Source organism: Arvicanthis niloticus, chromosome 7, assembly GCF_011762505.2.
Source record: "Arvicanthis niloticus isolate mArvNil1 chromosome 7, mArvNil1.pat.X, whole genome shotgun sequence".
Taxonomy (NCBI): domain Eukaryota; kingdom Metazoa; phylum Chordata; class Mammalia; order Rodentia; family Muridae; genus Arvicanthis; species Arvicanthis niloticus.
Genome location: NC_047664.1, coordinates 6,546,235 through 6,565,659, shown reverse-complemented (window position 1 = coordinate 6,565,659; position 19,425 = coordinate 6,546,235). Strand labels below are relative to the sequence as shown.

General features: G+C 44.1%; 1 pseudogene; it reads left to right on the top strand.

The window, feature by feature from the left end:
- Window positions 1–16,483: 16,483 nt before the first annotated feature.
- On the top strand, window positions 16,484–16,835 carry LOC117712354 (protein BEX4-like; annotated as a pseudogene).
- The last annotated feature ends 2,590 nt before the right edge of the window (window positions 16,836–19,425 follow it).

Genomic DNA, 19,425 nt, shown 5'->3' with positions numbered 1-19,425 from the left:
AGACGATGTGGCTCATGAGTGAGTAAATGAACAGGTTGACTGAGGCAACACGTCACCTTGGGAAATTACAGGAGACTGTAAATGTCATTAATACCAACTGGTGCAAGAAAGAAGACACCAGGTAGGGGCTCATTTCCTTGGTTCAATGATTTACTGTAGAGAGCTGAGAAGCAAGGAAAATGACTCAGAGAGAACCCCGTCCCAATGTCTGGCTATGTGAAATAGGAGTTGAAATCAGGCATTAGCAGTGTTTGGTTAGAAGCCTTGGAGAGCATTGTGACTTGTTGTCTGAGCTTCTTCAGATCGCACCATTTAAACATGCATTTTTAATAGAATGAATAAATGTCTGTAAGCCAAATAATTAGAGATGGTCTAGCAAATTAAGAAAATTGGCCTCTTGAAATGGGGAAATAAAGAAGTGGAATCAATCCAGAAAATTATTCATCTGGCTCTGGACAGGAAACCAACACCAGCTTCCTCCTTGCTGCTTTAACTGCATTGGGCCATAAGGCCACTCCCTTCTCAGCCCCACGTGACTTGCAGGCAAGCTAGGCTACCTAGCTCTCCTGCTCCAGCCATTTGACCATGAGGAGCCTGTGAAGATGGCATTGCTACCTGGTGAACAAATGTGCACGGAGCACGCCAAGGAGAAAGACTGGCAGCCAAGAGCTCTAAAGTCAGCCTGCCCGAATTCAGGTTCCAGATTTGTGTTTTAATTACTGTGTGGCAGTGGTCACCATATTTAACTTTGTATGCCTTAGTTTCTATCAGAGAAGAATTTCAGATGATAACAACTAGCTTATGGGTGATGTAAGAGATATGGTATATGCTGAGACTCATTTGATATGATTCCAGTGAGGGAAAGATATATTTCTAAATATTACCTTTTGTGTGTTTGTGTTTGTATATGCTCATGTGAACACAGGTGCACATATATTCATGGAGAATCCAGAGGAGAGCCTTGGGTATGGGTCTTCAATTGCTGCTACCTTCTGTTTTTAAAGATATCTCTCTCTCTGTCTCTCTCTTTTCTCTCTTTCTCTCTCTCTCTCTCTGTATGTGTGTGTGTGTGTTTGATTGTCTGTGACTATGTGTGTATGTATACACACACACACACACACACACACACACACACACACACACACAAATGCCAAAGTCAGAAGAGGGTGTCAGATCCCCTGGATCTGGAATTCCAAGTGGTTGTGAGTTGCTCAATATGGCTGCTAGGAACCAAGCTCGGATCCTCTGGAAGAGCACTATGTGCTCTGTACCATCTCTCTAGTCCCCGACTTCGCTGTTTTGTTTTTTGAGACAATGTTTCTCATTGGCTTGGAGCTCAGGCAGCAGTTAGGCTGTCTGACAGCAAACCCCAGGGCTTCACCTATTTCAGCCTCCACAGCACTGGTACCCACCACTGTGCCCAGGTTTTCTTTTTACTTGGGCTCTAGAACTCAAACTCAGGCCCTATCCTTGCCAGGTGATCAAGTTGTCACCTGAGCCATCCCCCAAGCCTGAATTACATCTTTTCTAATTCCTTTGTGTCCTTCTTTTCCTTTTGTCAGAAGAAATCCCATAGAGGAAGAAAACATGTCTTCACTTTCTTGATAATGATTCATTTTGAATAACAAAATGTTCTAGAAAAAAAAGTATATAATCCTTTTGAATGATTCCATCCAACTCCAATCAATAATTTCTCTTGTTTTGTTTTTTGAGACAGGGTTTTTTTCTCTGTGGAGCCCTGGCTATCCTGGAACTTGCTGGGTAGGCCAGGCTGGCCTTGAACTCACAGAGATCTGAGATTAAAGGTGTGCATCATCACAGGCTAGCCACCAATCAGTAATTTCTACTTATGAATTCCTAGACAGTGTCAAGTCATGAAGCCATTAGAAAGAAGTCATGTCCCTGTGGATATCAGTGTACAGCTGCATGCTCACCCCGGAGTGATATTCCTTCCACCTTGCCACTTATTCAGCCACTCTAAAGAGCTAGAATTGATACACCATAGCCATTGACAAACTCAAGTTACATTTTTCCCTGTACATAGTGATTAGTTGATGAAGGACATTAAGTTCCTGCATGAGAACCTGCCTCCTCACCCCACCTCTACTTCCTGAAGTTGAATGATACTCCTTTTATCAGAGAATAAAAAATACACCAGTGTGGGGTCACTTTCTGCTCTACCACAGGGCAAGGCCTCTAGGGAGAGGAAAGCAGGGAGCCTAACTGCTCTTATCCCACACTGCTGATTGGGTGGGGCTTCAGGGAAGCTCTAAGACACCCCTCTGAGGGTGGAAAAGTGCAGTCTGAGAGAGCTGAAGCTGGCATTCCCAACTTCAGGGTATCTAGTCGATGCTAGAAAACCTTACAGAGAAGTTGGGAATGAGGGGCTGGGGGTTCATGGGCCGCAATGAGGCCAGACTGGGGGCTCCCAAACTTCTGGACATTCAGGCACTGTTGAGTCTCAAGGAGTTGGGAACTGAGGTGGGGAAAGTGCAGGCTGAGTGTCTGGGGGGTGAATGGGTGGGGTTGAATGGGAGCCCAACCATTGGAAAAATGTGTCTGGCTTTGGCTTAAAGTAGGAATGACCTACTGGCACTGAAGGAGCAATAGCACCCCCCACCCCCCATCCCAGGTGTCTGTAACAGCAAGAAGGGACTTCTTATGCCAGGGACCCTGACTTCAACTTCTCAGGGTGGACTCAAAATTAAATACCTTTTGCAGAGAGGAATGTCAGGGAAGGGAAGCTTATGGACTAAACCCCCAGGGCCTCTAGGTACCTCATTAGCATGGAGAACTCTTTTCTGTGCCTATATGACTACAGGTTGTGTTTCCTTATGTGGGAAGTACAGCACATGATCCAATCCAGGAATTTGGCAGAGAGCAGGGGGCCCCTACCATCTCAGGTGTGAGTCTCCAGGGCCTCAACCAAGCTTTCTGGCATGGTTTACTGTCCCACATACTGGTACACACCCTTTTCTAAGGTTGGAGTGAGACAATGACATCCTTGATCCTCTTAGCCAACTTGCTGATAGACCTCAACAAGCCAACATCATCCTGCCAAAGCAACCATCATTCCCTTTGACCCTTTAATTTTCCATAGATTCATCAGGAGAGGGCACGGACTTTCCCACCCACCAGAGTTCTCTCCTGCAAGAAGAGACACCTCACCCAAGAAATCTTGAGAAGAGTACAGAAAGACTAATAGAAGTCTGTGAGACAAAAAAAAAAATTTACAATTTTATAACACTTCCTGGGTTATAGTGTGTCAAAAAACAATGCATTGAGAAATTAATAAACCTGATCACTCAGAAATGTCAAGTTGCAGTTAGATATCAAAGAAAATTACAACTAAAGTTGCTGAGGTAATTCAGGTTTCAATGTATTCCCTGGGCGAAGGTATGGGAAAGAATCTGGGTTTCTTGGGGGAAATGACTGCTACATCTTGAGGATTTAAAAGCCTGGACTCACATGTACTTTCATGTTCAGTGTCTGCCAAAAGTTTAAGCCTATTTTCTTATATCTGGTGCTGCTGGTATTAATAATGCATCTATACTTCCATAATTGCTGCAAGCTTCTTTTTGGCGAGATTAAGGACAACCATAATCCTTTACAAATTCCATAGTCTGTTCAGTTTAAACCTTCCGTTAGAGCATGCCTGTTCTTCTACTTTCCATTTAATTAATGGGAAAGCAAATGTGTGTTTCTTTGATGGGCAGACATATGGAGAGAAAGAAAATTACATGAAGAACTGAAGTCTTCATTTCACCCCTGCTGTGATAAATTACCTGACAAAAGCAATTTAAGGAAGATAAGCTTTATTTTGCTCACAATTCCAGGTTACATCACTATGGAAAAGTCAAGGCAGCAAGAACTTGAAGTGGCTAGTTCATTGTAGCCGCAGCCAAGAGCAAAGAGGGAATGCATGCATGCATGCTTGTGCTTAGCTTACTTCCCCCTTCTCAAGAAGTCCAGGATGCCCCGACAAGGGAATGGTGCCACCCACAGTGAGCTCGTTTTTCCACTAATCAAGATAATCCCTCACGGACTTGCCCACACACCAATCTAATCCATACAACCCTTCATTGTGACTCTTTTTCCAAGTGATTCTAGATTATGTCAACTTGGCAATTAAAACTATCACAGAAGACTGGAGAGATGGCTCAAGAGCACTTGTTTCTCTTGCAGAGTCTCTAGGTTGGTTCCCAGCACTCATATTGGGTAGCTCAGAGATACATTTAACTCCAGTTCTAAGAGATCCAAACTCTCTTCTGGCCTCTGAGGGCAACTGTATGCACATGGTATACATACAGACAGGCCATCATACCCACATGTATATAATAATTAATGTAAATAAAGTAAATAATACATTTTTATAAAACTATTATATATATTTTAGTTTCTAACCCCCTTAAAGATCCTTCAAGATGTACAATAATATCCAATATATGCAAAGGTTATGAATGAAGTAGCTCCAGTCATCCAGACCAAAGCCAAGGAACCACAGGTTGGAATCAGGGTCCTTGACATACGTCGCTTCTTGCTGTTACAGACACCTTGGATGGGGGGTGTCATTACTCCTTCAATGCCAATAGATCATCCCTACTTTTAGCCAAAGTCAGATGAATTTTTCCAATGGCTGGACTTACCATAACCAACAAACCCTCCAAAGACATGTGCCATACAAGTAACAGGCATCTCTTGACAATCTGTTCTGATTTTCACATTATAAGTGTGCTGTGTCAGGTTTTGTCAACTTGAGACAAACCAGAGTCCTATGAGGCGAGGAAGCCTTGATTGGGAAAATGTCCCCATCAGATTGGCATGTAGGCAAGTCTGTGGCGCATTTCCTTGATTGATGACGGATGTGAGAGGCTCAGCTCACTGTAAGTGATGCCTTTCATTCCTAGGCAAAAGATCCGGAGCTGCACAAGAAAGCAGTTAAGCAAGCCAGGGGGACCAAGCCAGTAGGTAGGTTCCTCTATGATCTCTGCTTCAGTTCCTTCCTCAAGGTTCCTGCCCTGACTTAGCTCAGTTGTGGACTGTGACATGTCTATGTAAGTCAAATAAACCCTTCCCTCTCCAAGTTGCTTTTGGTGTTTGTCACAGCAATAGAAAGCAAACTGGGACAATGGTCATTTTCATTGTCAGCCTAACAGGGGTGAGAGAAACATCAACACCAATGCCTGAGTGTGCCTGGGGTGTTTCTGCAGGAGCAATGTAAGAGTCAGCAAACTTCATAGGGAAGCTCTACCCTGACCCTCTCGGTCTGGGGTGAGATGGGATGGGAAGGTAGAAAAGAGAAGTTGTCTGTCCCCACATGTGACGTCTCTAGAGGGAGGTCACTCTTCTCCTGTGACCCCTGACATTAGAGTCTAGATTGTTCTTTGATACAGCAGAGCTGTATGGTTGGTTCTCCAGGGCCTTTCAAGGATTTCCACCTTGGCCTTGGGCAGCATCCCTGTCCTTGCTCTTGTTCTGAGGTTTCTGGCTTCCTGGACTGAGCAGCTGGTGACTTCCCTGGACTCCAGCCTGCACAGTCACTGTGAGGTGATTCAGAGCCAATCTGAGTATCATCTTAGGATTCCAGACATTATGAGGACTACACTCTCTAGAAAGCCCTGGCTAGCACAAGTATTCGACCACTCTGGAAGTAAGTAGTCAGACTGCCTCAGAGGCACCTTCCACCCTTGGCAGAACTCTCAGATCTACTTACTGTCTTTTGGCTTAGTTTCAAAGTGTCTCTTCAGGCTTAAGAAGGAAGGAGCTGAAGAATGAGGTCTTTGATGTTAGTGTCTTAGTCCACTACAGAAAAAACACCATTAAAGAGCCACCTTTCTCCAGGGCTAAGATTTCTTAACAGGAAGATTATGGTCAACTCCACCTAGGGTCAAGGTCCGTCTCTAAAACCAAACACTCATCATACACTCCAAGTCTTTCACATGTCCAACTGAAAAGAAACCCTTTCTCTGTGTCCTGTGATTAGTTTTCATCTTCGTTTTAAGTTGCAACCATTTCTCTTGGTGTCTCAGTCTTCCAAAGAAAATCCTGTTTACCTACGGATCCAAACCCAACACTGGCTTCCCTGCCTGTCACTAACCACATATGTCCTCAGACATTGTCCTTGTTGTGGGCCTATATGAGAGGCAAGACTCCTCCCATGCCATCTGCAATATGCTAACATCTGCAATGGCCACACCTGGACTTAGACTCTGGGGGCTGAGAAAACATAACAGAGGACTCCTAAGAATACCAGGCTTTATAACCAAAAACTCTAGTTAGAGCATGGCTTTTGCAGCTGTGGAAATGTGCTATAGACTATATCGTACACCAAACTGAGACAAGCAACATTCTCTAAGTAATGGTGAAATGCAGAACTCGACTTCTATGAACCAAACTGGAATTCTAGGGAGAAAGAGAATTCACATTTTAATGACTCAGAGGTAAGGCATTTACTACAGAGGGGTAAGGACTGGAACTCAGATCCCCAGAAAAAGCAGCTGGGTACTGTAGCTGCTGTAATCTCAGCATCCTCCCCAGATATGGGGGAATCCCTGGAACAAACTGACCAACTAGACTCCCTAAAACAGCAAGCAATAGAGTCTGCCTTCAATATACAAGGTGGAAAGTAACTGAGGAAGATAACCAGTGTCAACCACCAGCTTCCATACCCACGCACACACAAGTGTTCCTGCACGCATGCAATCATAATGCATGCACATCACACACAATAAATATATGTATTTATTATATATTATACAATAATATATATATAAATAAATACATATAAATACTTTTCATGGCCCCCAGTCACATGCCATCCAGAGAGGCCTTTGCTCAGCGGAGGCTTCTCCCGACCCCCACTGCTGCCCCTTATTTCAAAGAGATTATCTCACAGCCTTGCTGTAGTAAGTGGTTGTGAGCCTTTCAAAAGTGTGCGTGAAATCTCATCCCAGAGGAATTGCAGTCCAAGAATCCTCTGCAATAATAACAACTTGAGTAAGCACTGAGATGTTTCAGACAGGTGAGTTTTGGTTTGTCCATATCCTGTCTAAGACTATTTTTGTTTTGCTATATAACTTGAAAGCCCAGAGATAACTGTCAATTCTTGCTTTTCTTAAACAATACAGCTGTAAATTATTTTATGAGGTAATTAGTGTCTGTGGCAATGAATACTCACCCCCCATCGCCAGGCAGCTGTAACCACCAAATGCTACCTGCAGACATAAATCTAAAACAGCTTTAGAAGAGAAATACCAAAACCTGTAAGCTGGTTGGGGAGAGGTATCCAGAATAAAGAAAATGCAGGAAGATGAGGTGGGAGGGAAGGAGGAAGGGAGAAGGAAGGGAGAGAAGAAATGAGAAATTCAAAGAAGGAAACAAAATGTTCACTGGAAACTAGACTTGATACAATCAGCAACTTTTTATTTTGAAATCTATAAAGTTAAAAGAGTCACACCACTTTCAGAACACCGTCTTTGGGTCTTTTAAGAACATTTCCATCACCCCCGAGGCACTTGAAATACATCAAGAAAACAGTGCGCTGTGCGTGGGTTTGCCGTTTCGTTGTATAAGTCCTTTTGTAGCTGATAAACACACTGAAAGTTTTCTTTACACCGAGCTCAAACCTAAAGGGAAATGCGACGAATCTCCTCCACTTTTATTCTTTAAACTTGCATCGTGCTGGTAAAAGAATTAGTGAGGTTAATACGCTGTGCTTCCACGGTTTTTCCGTGTTGCTTGCTCTGAAAGCATTAACCAAACTTCTCAGACCTTTCCTAAGTTATCAGAAATAACGCAGCGCCCTCTGTCGGCCTTCCCACCACACTGACTTCCGCGGCACAGTCTGCAAAATGGTGACCTAGAGGCTTAAGAAAGGGACCTTAGCAAGTGAATGCAGATCATCTGCTGGAAAAAAAAAAAAAAAAAAAAAAAAAAAAAAAAAAAAAAAGGCAGCTGTAGTAAATAAAGTCCATCAGAAGCAGATGAGAAACTGACAACTCCAGCTGAAGTACCCGAGCCCCAAAGTGGGAGGTGGCCCTGTTTGCCCAACCAGAGAAGCCCCAGCCTTTAATTTCTCCAGACTCATGTTGACCTTCAGGTCTGGGAAAGAGCTTAGAAGTCCCTATAGGAAGGAGGGCAAGAAGGCATTCATTGCAGAGCTCAGCCCCTCAGACTCTCAGGCAAACACTTATCAGCAGGAGGGTTAGCCTTCGGGCACTGATCCTGTGTTGCTTTTTAACATTTTTAAATTACGTTTCTTTCTTTTTGAGGAAGTGGGTGTGAGCCACAACTCACACATATGTGGAGGTCAGAAGGCAACTTGTGGTTCTTTTCTTCCTCAATGTGAGCCTCGGGGATTGAACTAGCCCTGTCAGGTTTGTTGGCAAGTGCCTTTGCCTGCCGGGCCATCTCAAAGGCCCTGGTTTACATCTGAGATGACAACATGAGATGGTCCTCATTGGTGTGTCAACTTGTCCTCCGTATAAAGTTTGGTGGCACTCCAAGTACTCTTGTGGTTTCCATCTACCGCATCTCTAAACAGGCCATGTGTGGCACTGGGGAAAGGGCTCCATCGCCAAGGTGTTAACCTGCGTCCGTTTGCCCTCCACTCTGGGGATGAAAGTTAGACCCGGTGGAACTGGGGAGTCAGAGACTGGCTCATCTCTGGCCAACTAGCATACTTAATGTACTCCAAGCAGTGAGACCCTGTTTCACACACACACAAAACAAACAAACAAACCAGTAACAACAAAAAACAACCAAGGTGACTAGGTCCTGAGAAGGGATGGCTGGCCCAAGGGAGGTGGGGAGGGGTGATTACTACTGGCTGGTGGAAGGCCTTTAGGAAGTAGAGCCTAAAGGGAAGAAATTAATCACTGGAGCATGCGCCCCGAAGGGGATACTGGGATTCTGACCCCACAGTCTTACTCTGATTGCTTCCCAGCAATGTGTGTGATATCGACTATCTCCGCAACGTGATGCAAGGCCACAGGCCCTTGGTCCTAAGCAATCAAGAATGAGAACTTCCAAAATCAGAAGCCAAAAGAAAAGCTTCTCTCCTTGTAGGTTGCTTATTTCCTAAGTTTAGTTTGTCAGAAAACCATCCTGTGAAATAAAAAAAAAAAAAAAAAAAAAAAAAAAAAAAAAAAAACCCAAAAAACAAAAGCAAACAAACAAAAACAAAAGCAAACAAACACAAAAAAATAACCTTAGAGAAAGAGACTGAGAGAAACTTCCATGTGAGGCCAGTGTTCAGGCTCCACATAAAACAGAGGCCATCACTGGTCTCCCCATCCCACCCCATTCCTAATTGATCCACTCTTCAAACAACACACTTCCTGAGTGAACTCCCTTACAATGCAGGACACAGACCAGGAAATTTGGTTTCTGCAATGCTAAATTAATGAATTAGGGTCATGTCTCTCAATACCACTGAATCATTTATGTACCAGATACTGGACAAGAGTAAACAAAATAAATAAAACCCAGTCCCTTCCCACAAGAAGCATAAAGACAAGTATGTATAATTAGAAAATAACACTGTAAACCCAACGATGAAAATATCACGGAGTGGGGGCAGAGAAGATTGCAGAAAGATCTGTGACTTAATGGCAGTAATTTGTAACACATTCCCAAATCCCTGCCATTTATTCACAGAGAACTTTGGTAGCACTTGGGTTGTTTGAAGACACTTCCAATAGACGGTTGACAGGGGCAGAGCTGGGCATGCACACATGAAGTTTGATTCACCCAATATCAAAGCACCATCAATAGAAAAGGCAGGCTTCTATAAAGAAACACAGAAGGAACCCGGAGCAGAAGAGACAGGCATGTCAGGTAGACAGGAGGGCAAGCAAATATTCTGATGGCAGGGGTTGCAGAAGAAAGGTCATGTAAAGTTCAAGACAGTCACTTCAGTGGAGGGATGCATACAAAGAGCTGGGCTCAAAATAGATGTGTATGGAAAGAAATAAGATGTATTGGGCAGACCCCACTAGCCCTCATTTTCACAGGTGTATTTGGCTTAAGGGAGACAGCACAGAGCACACTCCTCTGAGAGTGTGGTCCTTCCAGGCTGAGAGTATAGACTCTGGTCATAGAGACCCAGGTTAGAGGTCCAGATGTGCCTCTCAAAGTAACTTAGCCACTCCAAGTCTAAGGTGGGATGATCACCTGGGGATATGGCCCAGCTGGTGGAGTGCTGGTCTAGGACATGTGACCCTCTACACTGTATAAACTAGGCATGGCAGTACATGCCTATAATTCCCTGCACTTGAGGGATGGAGGCAGGAGGATCAGAAGTTCAAAATCCACCTGCTGAGATGGCTCCAGCAGATAGAGGCATTTGCCAAGCAAGCCTGCCAACCTGAGTTTGATTCCCAGAGCCACTGGTAGGAGAGAACTGACTCCTAAAAGTTGTCCTCTGACCTCTACATGGGCAATATGACACATGCATGCCCATGTACACACACACCATATACACACACACACACACACACACACATACATACACACACACATACATACACACACACACACAGAGAGAGAGAGAGAGAGAGAGAGAGAGAGAGAGAGAGAGAGAGAGAGAGAGAGAGAAATACACACAATAACAATAAATAAATAATTTTTATGTGGCGCACCTTTAATCCCAGCACTAGAGAGGCAGAGACAAGTGGATCTCTGTGAGTTCAGGGCCAGCCTGGTCTATACAGCAAGAGTTCAGGCCCGGCCAATGAGAACACAATGAGAACCACAATGACAACCTGTATCAAAACATTTAAAAAAAAAAAAATTCAAGGTAACCCTGGTTACATAGTGAGTTTGAGGCCAGTCTGGGCTACGAGAGACTTGTCTCAAAAAAATAAATTAAGAGGAGGCTGGGGAACCTGATAGGAAAAGTACCCAGCGTGAAAAGTGAACAGAAGCCAAAGAAATCAACATATTTGACTCTAAAACTTCTATTTTAGCATTTCTAAAAAGAGGGCGTGTCATAGTTCAACGTCAACATTTTCTCCTCTTAGCTGCACCACTAGAACAATGACTCATCCAATAACTTACTGAGGACGAGTACCTAACCCTGAGCAACTGACAGGCCTGGCTTTACAACTCACTGAGGGCTAGTACCTAACCCTGAGCAAGTAACAGGCCTGGCTTTATGCAAATTGGCATGTGATGATATGTTAAAGTGAATGTTTTGCTGAAAAGTATCTGGGTTTAAATTGGTGTGTACACACACACACACACACACACACACACACACACACACGTGTCTCAAGCTAGCTCTCTCCTGCCACCTTGTGTTATTCAGGTGCACAAACGTCTCTACTTGCTGAGCCATCTTACTGGCCTATATAGGGCTTTTAAAAAAATGTCTTCTGGGTTCTTATTACTATGACAGCATGGCCCGCAAACCAACAGCAGGAGCAGCAGCTTGCTGGCAGTTGTTCGGAATCTCAGACTCCACCCTAGACCTATCAATTACAGTCTTCATTGTAATAAGGTCCATGTGGCAATCCTTATGCATATTCAAGTTTAGAAACAATTTTACTATGCATGCATAGCATTAGTGTATAGCTATTTAAGTCCTTTCTCCTATGTTCTCATAAACATGCTATCCTCTCATGAAAACTACAGTGGAGCCTTGCTCCCCTGCTTCAGGGGCCTGAGCACATCTGCTCCAATATCTATATCCAATACCATTATAGGACCCTGCCTCAGGTTCTTGTCTCATGGTCTGAAACCTCCAACCTCAGACCCCCACAATTCAAAGCCTGATGGTTCACACTATTCAGCAAATAATAAATAATAATAAAATTCCCCCCTCATAGCACTGCTGAAATTGTTTTTCAAATTACATTATTTATTTACTATATGTATCTGTGTGTATGGTGATTATGTAATGGCCACTGTGTGGTGGCTAAATATATGGACACTATATGATGTTCACTGTGTGTTGGCTTCTATGTGATGGCCAACTGGGTAATGGCCACTGTATGTGGCCATTGTCTGTATGACAGTCACTGTGTGATGGCCACCATGTGATGGCTTCTGGTTGATGAGAAGTTTCATGGTCACTGTGTGATAGCCAATGTGATAGCCACTATATTATGGACACCATTTGATGGCCACTCCATGATGGCCATTGTGTAATGGCCACTGTGTCCTGGCCAAATGTGTGATGTGTATGTACATGTGTAATATATATATATATATGTGTGTGTGTCTATATGTGTATATGTATCTGTGTGTATGTGTATATGTCAGTGTCTGTATGTATATGTGTATATGTATCTCTGTTTGCATGTTCTATATATGTACATCTGTGTATATGAATGTCTGTACATCTGTTTGTTTTTGTTTATATGTATGTATATATGTTTGTGTCTATGTATATGCATGTATGTGTATTCTGTATGTGTGCATCTGTGTATATAAGCTATTTCACCAGCCTCTGAATTTGTTTTTTATGTGATGTTTCAAAGTGCCATGACACTTTCATTCTTGGCCAAATGGTATCTGACCCAGACTAAACACTTTGTAGTACCATGTAACCCAGCTTGACCACCTTAAATAAACAGGAGGATGCCAGATATTCAACTGATCATCATCCAATTGGTAGGTTATAAAATTTGTCATTCTGTAATACTGACTGCAGAAAACATACACTATTAATATGGATTTCTGGGCTGCATTGATTGAATAGGGCACTCATGGCTGGAGGTAGCTCAGCCTTCATTATCCGATTATTCTCAATGATAGATTCAATCATGACCATGTAAAATTAGGAAGCATAACTCTGAAGTAGACTAGCTAATCTTCCCCATAAAGAGTCTGGGTTGGCTTTGAGAACGAAGCTAGCTGGAGTGATGAATGAGAGAAGATTCTCTCCCAGATAAGCTCTGGACATTGTTGCTTTATTTTGCAAATAAATTGGGTTTTCTATAATGAATGCAGGTAGAAGGAATTGAATTGCACCCTTTTGTAATCCTCTGGCATTTATTATAGAACACCAAGTAGTCACACGTGCCTCCTTCTGTACACCACCCTATGTTCTGATATGCACCCCAGCACATTGCTGCAGGGCCCACTTGCTGGTTGGTCAGAATTTAGCCAGGCCTCCATGTGTTTTCTCACCCAAACTCCAAGTCTGCTCCATGGAAATGCTCACTCTCCTCCTAAGCCTCAGATCTTTCCCTGGAGAAGAACCTTTCCTGCTGCCTCCAACAACAAAGAGGTGGTCTCTCTCCTTTCAGGTTCCTTGGCAGCTGCAGGGGACACAGCAAACTCTCACACTGTGTCCTGACCACTCTGTCTGAGCTCATTCCCCAGGAGTAGACAGTCTCAGGAAACACAGGAGAGTTGGGGGCGGGGGTTATGGAGGCACGTGATCCTGCCTCCTGACCCTCATGGTAAAGAGCTAGAGAGTTACTGAAGGGTCCCCAATGGCTCTCTTTAGAGACTGTCTTAGCTTCAGAAGATGGCGGCCTTAATGTTGGGCCCCCTTCCAGGCCCTGGCCAATGAAAGGCTACTTGCTGTGGGTGATTGGCACCCATCCTCTTATGCCAACTCAGAATCACTCAGAGGGTGCGTCAGCTGTGGAGCCAGCAAGGAGGCAGCTGACCACCACTGTTTAGACTGCACTGAAGGCCAGTGCTTCCCGCCGCCATTCTCCAAGATCATTCAGAGTTCAGTCCTCAGCATCATCCTCCATTCCTCTCCATGTTTTGACACATCTCTCACTGAACCTGGAGCTCCCGGATTCAGCTAGGCTGGCTGGCCAGCAAGCTCCAGGGATCATGATGTCTCCCATATAAGTTCATACTGCCATGCTTTTTACATGGGCGCTGGGATCCCTAATGAGAGTTAGAACTTCTGGATTGGAACAGACTAATGTTCATCAGGAAGGCAAGACAGAAGCAAGATTAGGGGCTGGATAGATGCCTCAGTAGTAAGAGACTGGGTACCAAACGTCCACGTGGAGGCCCACAGTTGTCTGTAAACCCAGTTCTAGGAGCTTTAATGCTCTCTTCTGGCCTCTGTCGGCACTATACACATGTGTTGCACACATATACACACAGGCAAAACATCCATCCACACAAAATAAATTTTTAAAAACTTTTTTTTTTTTAAGAAGCAGGATTTTCTGGGCAATGGTGGCACACACCTTTAATCCAAGCTCTTAGCAGGCAGAGGCAGGTGAATCTCTGAGTTTGAGGCCAGCCCGGTCTACAGAGGGAGTTCCAGGACAGCCAGGGTTACAAAGACAAGGAGGAGGAAGAGGAGGAAGAGGAGGAGGAGGAGGAAGATGAAGAGGAGGAAGAGGAGGAAGATGAAGAGGAGGAGGAGGGTTAAAAGTGGACATTTGGTAGAGACAATTCTCCTGGAAGACATTGTTCTATGAAACCTTTCCCTCTCCTTAGGAAGTAGAGTGTCAGCGGTAAGCGGGCCCCAGGCTGGTTAGAGCCTAAGGGCTCTTGAAGCCTCCTTGCGACCCCTGCTGGTGCTCAGCAGAATAATAATTTCCTGCTTGGGCAAAAGCTGTTTCTTTACTGGTGGAATTCACACATGTGTGCACATGCACACACAAACACAAATGACTGTCCCAGAGCCCAGAGGAGTTTCATTCAAGGACAAACGACATGGTTTCCCCTTTGTAAAATCTCAGAGAAGAACGGAGGAAACCCCTGCCAGGAGTTTGGGCGCACACTGGCTTTCCTGGGGCTGTGGGAGGAAGGAGTCACTGACACCCAAACTAGAACCATGCTGTCAAGGTAGGCATGGGAAGTTCCATGGGAGGTCCTGTGAAGAGCCCATGGCTTGGACACCTGCCACCAGATGGCTGAGACTCCTTCCCCTCCTCCTTCTCTCAATCCCTCATCCCTATCAGGAGAGGGAAACAAAACAAAACACTTACTGAGAAAACTAAGGAGAGAGAAGTGCAAAGCAGAAGAAAAGAACATTTTCCTCCTTCAAGCAGCCTGGGATGCAAGACAGAAGAACGTAACAATGGTTCAAGGTTAGTCTGTATTTTCAGCTGTCAGGAATTTGAATTATTTCTTAGCATTAAGCTGAGGTGGTGGTTATCCTTACACATTTGTGCCACTTAGGAGTTACCAAGAGGGTGATGGGTTGGTCATCAGGGTTTCATCCAGTGACAGGCAAATACCACTCGCATCCAGCAAGTGTGTGTGTGTGTGTGTGTGTGTGTGTGTGTGTGTGTAGTGTGTATACACAGGTATGTGCAAGTGCATGCACCCACATTCATGCATAGAAGACAAATGAAGATGGCTGGTATCCTGCTCTATCTCTCTGCCTTATCCCCTTAACATGGGGTCTCTCACTGAACCTGGAGCTAAGCGTCAACCAGTGATTACAGACATCCTCCTGTCTCCACTTCCCAGCCCTGGGATGATAGAAGCATGTGGCCAGGTCTGACGTTTTACCTGGGTGCTAATGATTCAAAATTAGGTCAGCATGCTTAAGCAGCAAGTGTTTTTCACACTGCGCCATCTCCCAAGTACCCTCCTCAGAAAGATTTTTAAGGGAGATGAGAGACACCAATGAAGTTGGATCTACAACACAAACTACATCCCCTATGTGGTGCTAGGTCAGTTTATTACTTACATACCAACCTATAAAGTGTGAAAGGGACTGATTCCATTTCTTAAAGAAACAACTGCCAGTAAAATACTGTGAGAGGTGGGGCTGAAAAGACGACAGTCATGAGTATGGACCTGAGGTTCCCATCACCCACATCAGGCAGCACACAACCCATAACTTAAGTCCCAAGGGCCTCTTCTGGACTATGCACATACATGCACACACACACACACACACACACACACACACACACACACACACACACACACGTGTGTGTGTACCACATGCACACATAATTAAAATACAATAAATCTGAAGGTAAAGAGATGGCTCAGTGTTTAAGAGTGGTTGCTGCTCTTCCAGAGGTCCCAAGTTCAATTCTCAGCACCCACATCAAGCAGTTTACAACTGCTTATAACTCCAGGAGATTTAAGACCTATAACCTCTATGGGCAACTAGAGTTATGTACCCACACATACACATAAATAAAATGTAAACCAAAGCTGACTGTAGTGTCACACACCTTGAATCCCAGCACTCAGGAGGCAGACACGGGCAGATCTCTGAATTTGAAGCCAGCCTGATCTACATAGTGAAGTCCAGGCCAACCAGGGCTCATAGAAAGACATGGTCTAAAAATAAAAATTAAAAAATAAATCATTACAGAATATAAATAAATACTATGAAAGGTAACCTGGCTCTCCAGCCTGCCATCCCTGATGGAGGCACCTGTTCCTGGTGGCCCAGAGGTCACTGGCCCCACCCACCGGGTGCAGAAAGCAGGAGGAGGAGAAGAGCAGGGCAGGGCTGAGGAGCCGAAGCTTTGCAGCGCACCTGGTGGTGCATCGCTAGCAAGAGAAGGCAAGGAGAGGCCCAAGAGTAATGGCGTCCAAAGTCAAACAAGTCGTACTGGATCTCACGGTGGAGAAAGACAAAAAAGAAACAAAGGTCAGAAGGCCTCCAAACCAAGTGAAGAAGAATCCCACCATCAGGAAGAGGTTGAAAACAAGAAGCCTGGGGGAAATGTCAGAAGGAAAGTCAGGCGACTTGTGCCTAACTTTCTGTGGGCCATACCTAACAGACATGTTGATCACAATGAAGGGGAAGAGGATGTTGGGAGATTTGTAGGGCATGGGACGGAAGTCAAGAGAAAGAGTAAGGAGCAGCAGACGAGGCCTTACAGGCATTTCCGAACAGCGGAACCTGACATCATTCCTTTTGCCTCATACCTTGAAATCTAAGATTTTTTTTCTGGGCTCATAAAATGGCTACTGTTTTACAAGCTTGTATCTAAGTGGGGTATTTTTTTTTCTGTAAACTTTTGGTGTTTCCACTTAACGGTTTCTACATAAACACTGTTTAATTGTCGCATTTAATTCTCAACATTCCTGTCAGCATGGCAATTCCATGCATTTTAGAAAAAATTCTTTTTCACAATTTGAAATTAATAAAGCAATTTTAAAAGGAAAAAAAAAGAAAAAAAAAGGTAACATGGTTCCATTTCTAAATCTCATTTTCCTTCTTATATTAAAATCACACTTAGTCACTGTTTCTGTACATTGTTGGTAGTCTCAAATTACTTCAAGATATAGAAAATGGATAGAAGACCAAGGCAGAAAGACCAGATGAAGGCAGATGCTTCTCTCCTTGCCCAGGTCTCCAGGCTGTGAGAGATGCATGAGGTGCCACAAAACCTGCAGGGAAGAATCTGTTTCTTTCTCTCTCCTCAATCATCACACTGAGAATAGTCTCAAAAGTTCTTTCACAGTAAATTGTTTTTAATAAAAGAAGTTTTGTGGGTTTTTTTTTTTTTTTTCAGAACTGAATTTCCTGAATCACATGGAATTAAAGGTGACAAATGACAAGTCTGGTAGTGGTGGCACATGCCTTTAATTCTAGCACTTGGGAGGCAGAGGCAACCAAATCTCTGAGTTTAAGGCCACAGAGGGTTCCAGAACAGGCAGGGCTACGCAGAAAAACCCTATCAAAAAACCAAAAACCAGATGACAAAGAGCTGGTGAGAGCAGAAAAGTGAAGACTCAGAAGTCAGAGGACAAAGGTGAGCAAGATGGCTCAACAGGGAATGTGCATGCCATAAATCTGAGGACCTGAGCTTCATACCAGGCACACACACACACACACACACACACACACACACACACACACGCACGCACACAGAGTAAGTCAATTATTAACTAAAAAAGACAAAAGTGGGCTAGGAAGATAGCTCAGTTGGTAAGGGTTTGCCTGCAAGCTCAATAGCCTGAATTTGATCCTGAAAAGCTATGAAAAAAAAAAAAAAAAAAAAAAAAAAAAAAAAAACAGCAAAAAAGCAGGCTACAGTAGTTCATGGTATAACCTCAGAGCTGGCAAGCCAGCCAGCCAGGCCTTTGGATCTTGGTGACCAGTGAGTGTAACCTATCTGGTTCCCAGCACCCATCCCAGGCAGCTCCAAAATGGATGGCCCACCTTGGGATAGGAAGGCCCTGTGGATAAAGGTGTTTACTGCACAAGCCTGGTGACTGGAGTTCAATCCCTAAGACCCATAGAGAGGCGGAAAGAACACACACTCCACAAAGCTGTCCTTCATCCACCACATGTGTGCCATGGCATGCATGCCCTCACACAAATCATGTACACACGCAATGTCTTAGTTAGGGTCACCATTGCTGTGACAACTCACGCATGACCAAAAGCAAATTGGGGAGGAAAGGATTTATTTGGCTTACTCTTCCACAGAACTGTTCATTGAAAGAACTCAGGACAGGAACTCAAACAGGGCAGGAACCTGGAGGCAGGAGCTGATGCAGAGGTCATAGAAGGGTGCTGCTACTGGCTTGTTCTTCATGGTTTGCTCAGCCTGCTTTCTTAGAGAACCCAGGACCACAGTCCTGATTTTATGGAGGCATTGTCTTTAGCTTGTGTCAAGTTGACATAAAGCTATCCAGCATACACAATAATAATTTTTAAAAATTATTTAAAACAGCATAAACAGTGCATGAGGAACAGTACCTATGGGTATCCTCTGGGTTCCACATATTCAGACATACACATATATGCATGTATACACCCATGTGCACTACACACACACACACACACACACACACACACATGTACACACAGAATCAACTTATATTCAGGATTTTAAGAGGGGAAAATAAAATAGATATATAAACAGTTTTTGTGTGAATCTTTTGCCAGCATGTACAAACATGTCCAATGTGTGTACCTGGTGATCACAGGGGTCAGAAGAGGGCATCGGGTCCCTTTTGAATGGAGTTTTAGACAACTGTAAGCTGCCATATGGGTGCTGGGAACTGAACCCAAGTCCTTTAAAAGAGTAGCCAGTGCCCCTAACCACTGAGCTATCTCTCCAGCCTCAAAAGCAAACTGTAAATTTTTTCAACTGACTGCAAATTCCCTAAACTAGTACAGTATTCTAAAATGCCCACTCAGTGTAAGACCATGGTTCACAGCTCACCCACATTCTTCATCCTGGAAGGATGTTAGCCTGGAACTGCTAACAGAATCCATACAAGTTAAGTAATACCTGAGAGGCTTGCAGGTCTGAGCAATGGGGACAGCATGTTTGAGGTCACACTACAGAGAAATCCCTAATCTAATGACTCCAATAGACATTTTTGAGAATCTTTGTTATGGCACCGGCTCTTTGTCATGGTGAGAAGTGAAAGCTCACTTCTATGCCAACTCAACTGGGGGGCACCCACGCCTACCGCCAACCTTGTGGACTAGGCAAAGAGTAAAAATTACAGGCCAGGGAGAGGTAAGCAGTAGATGGCCCAAAGTTATGGAAATGTATGGTC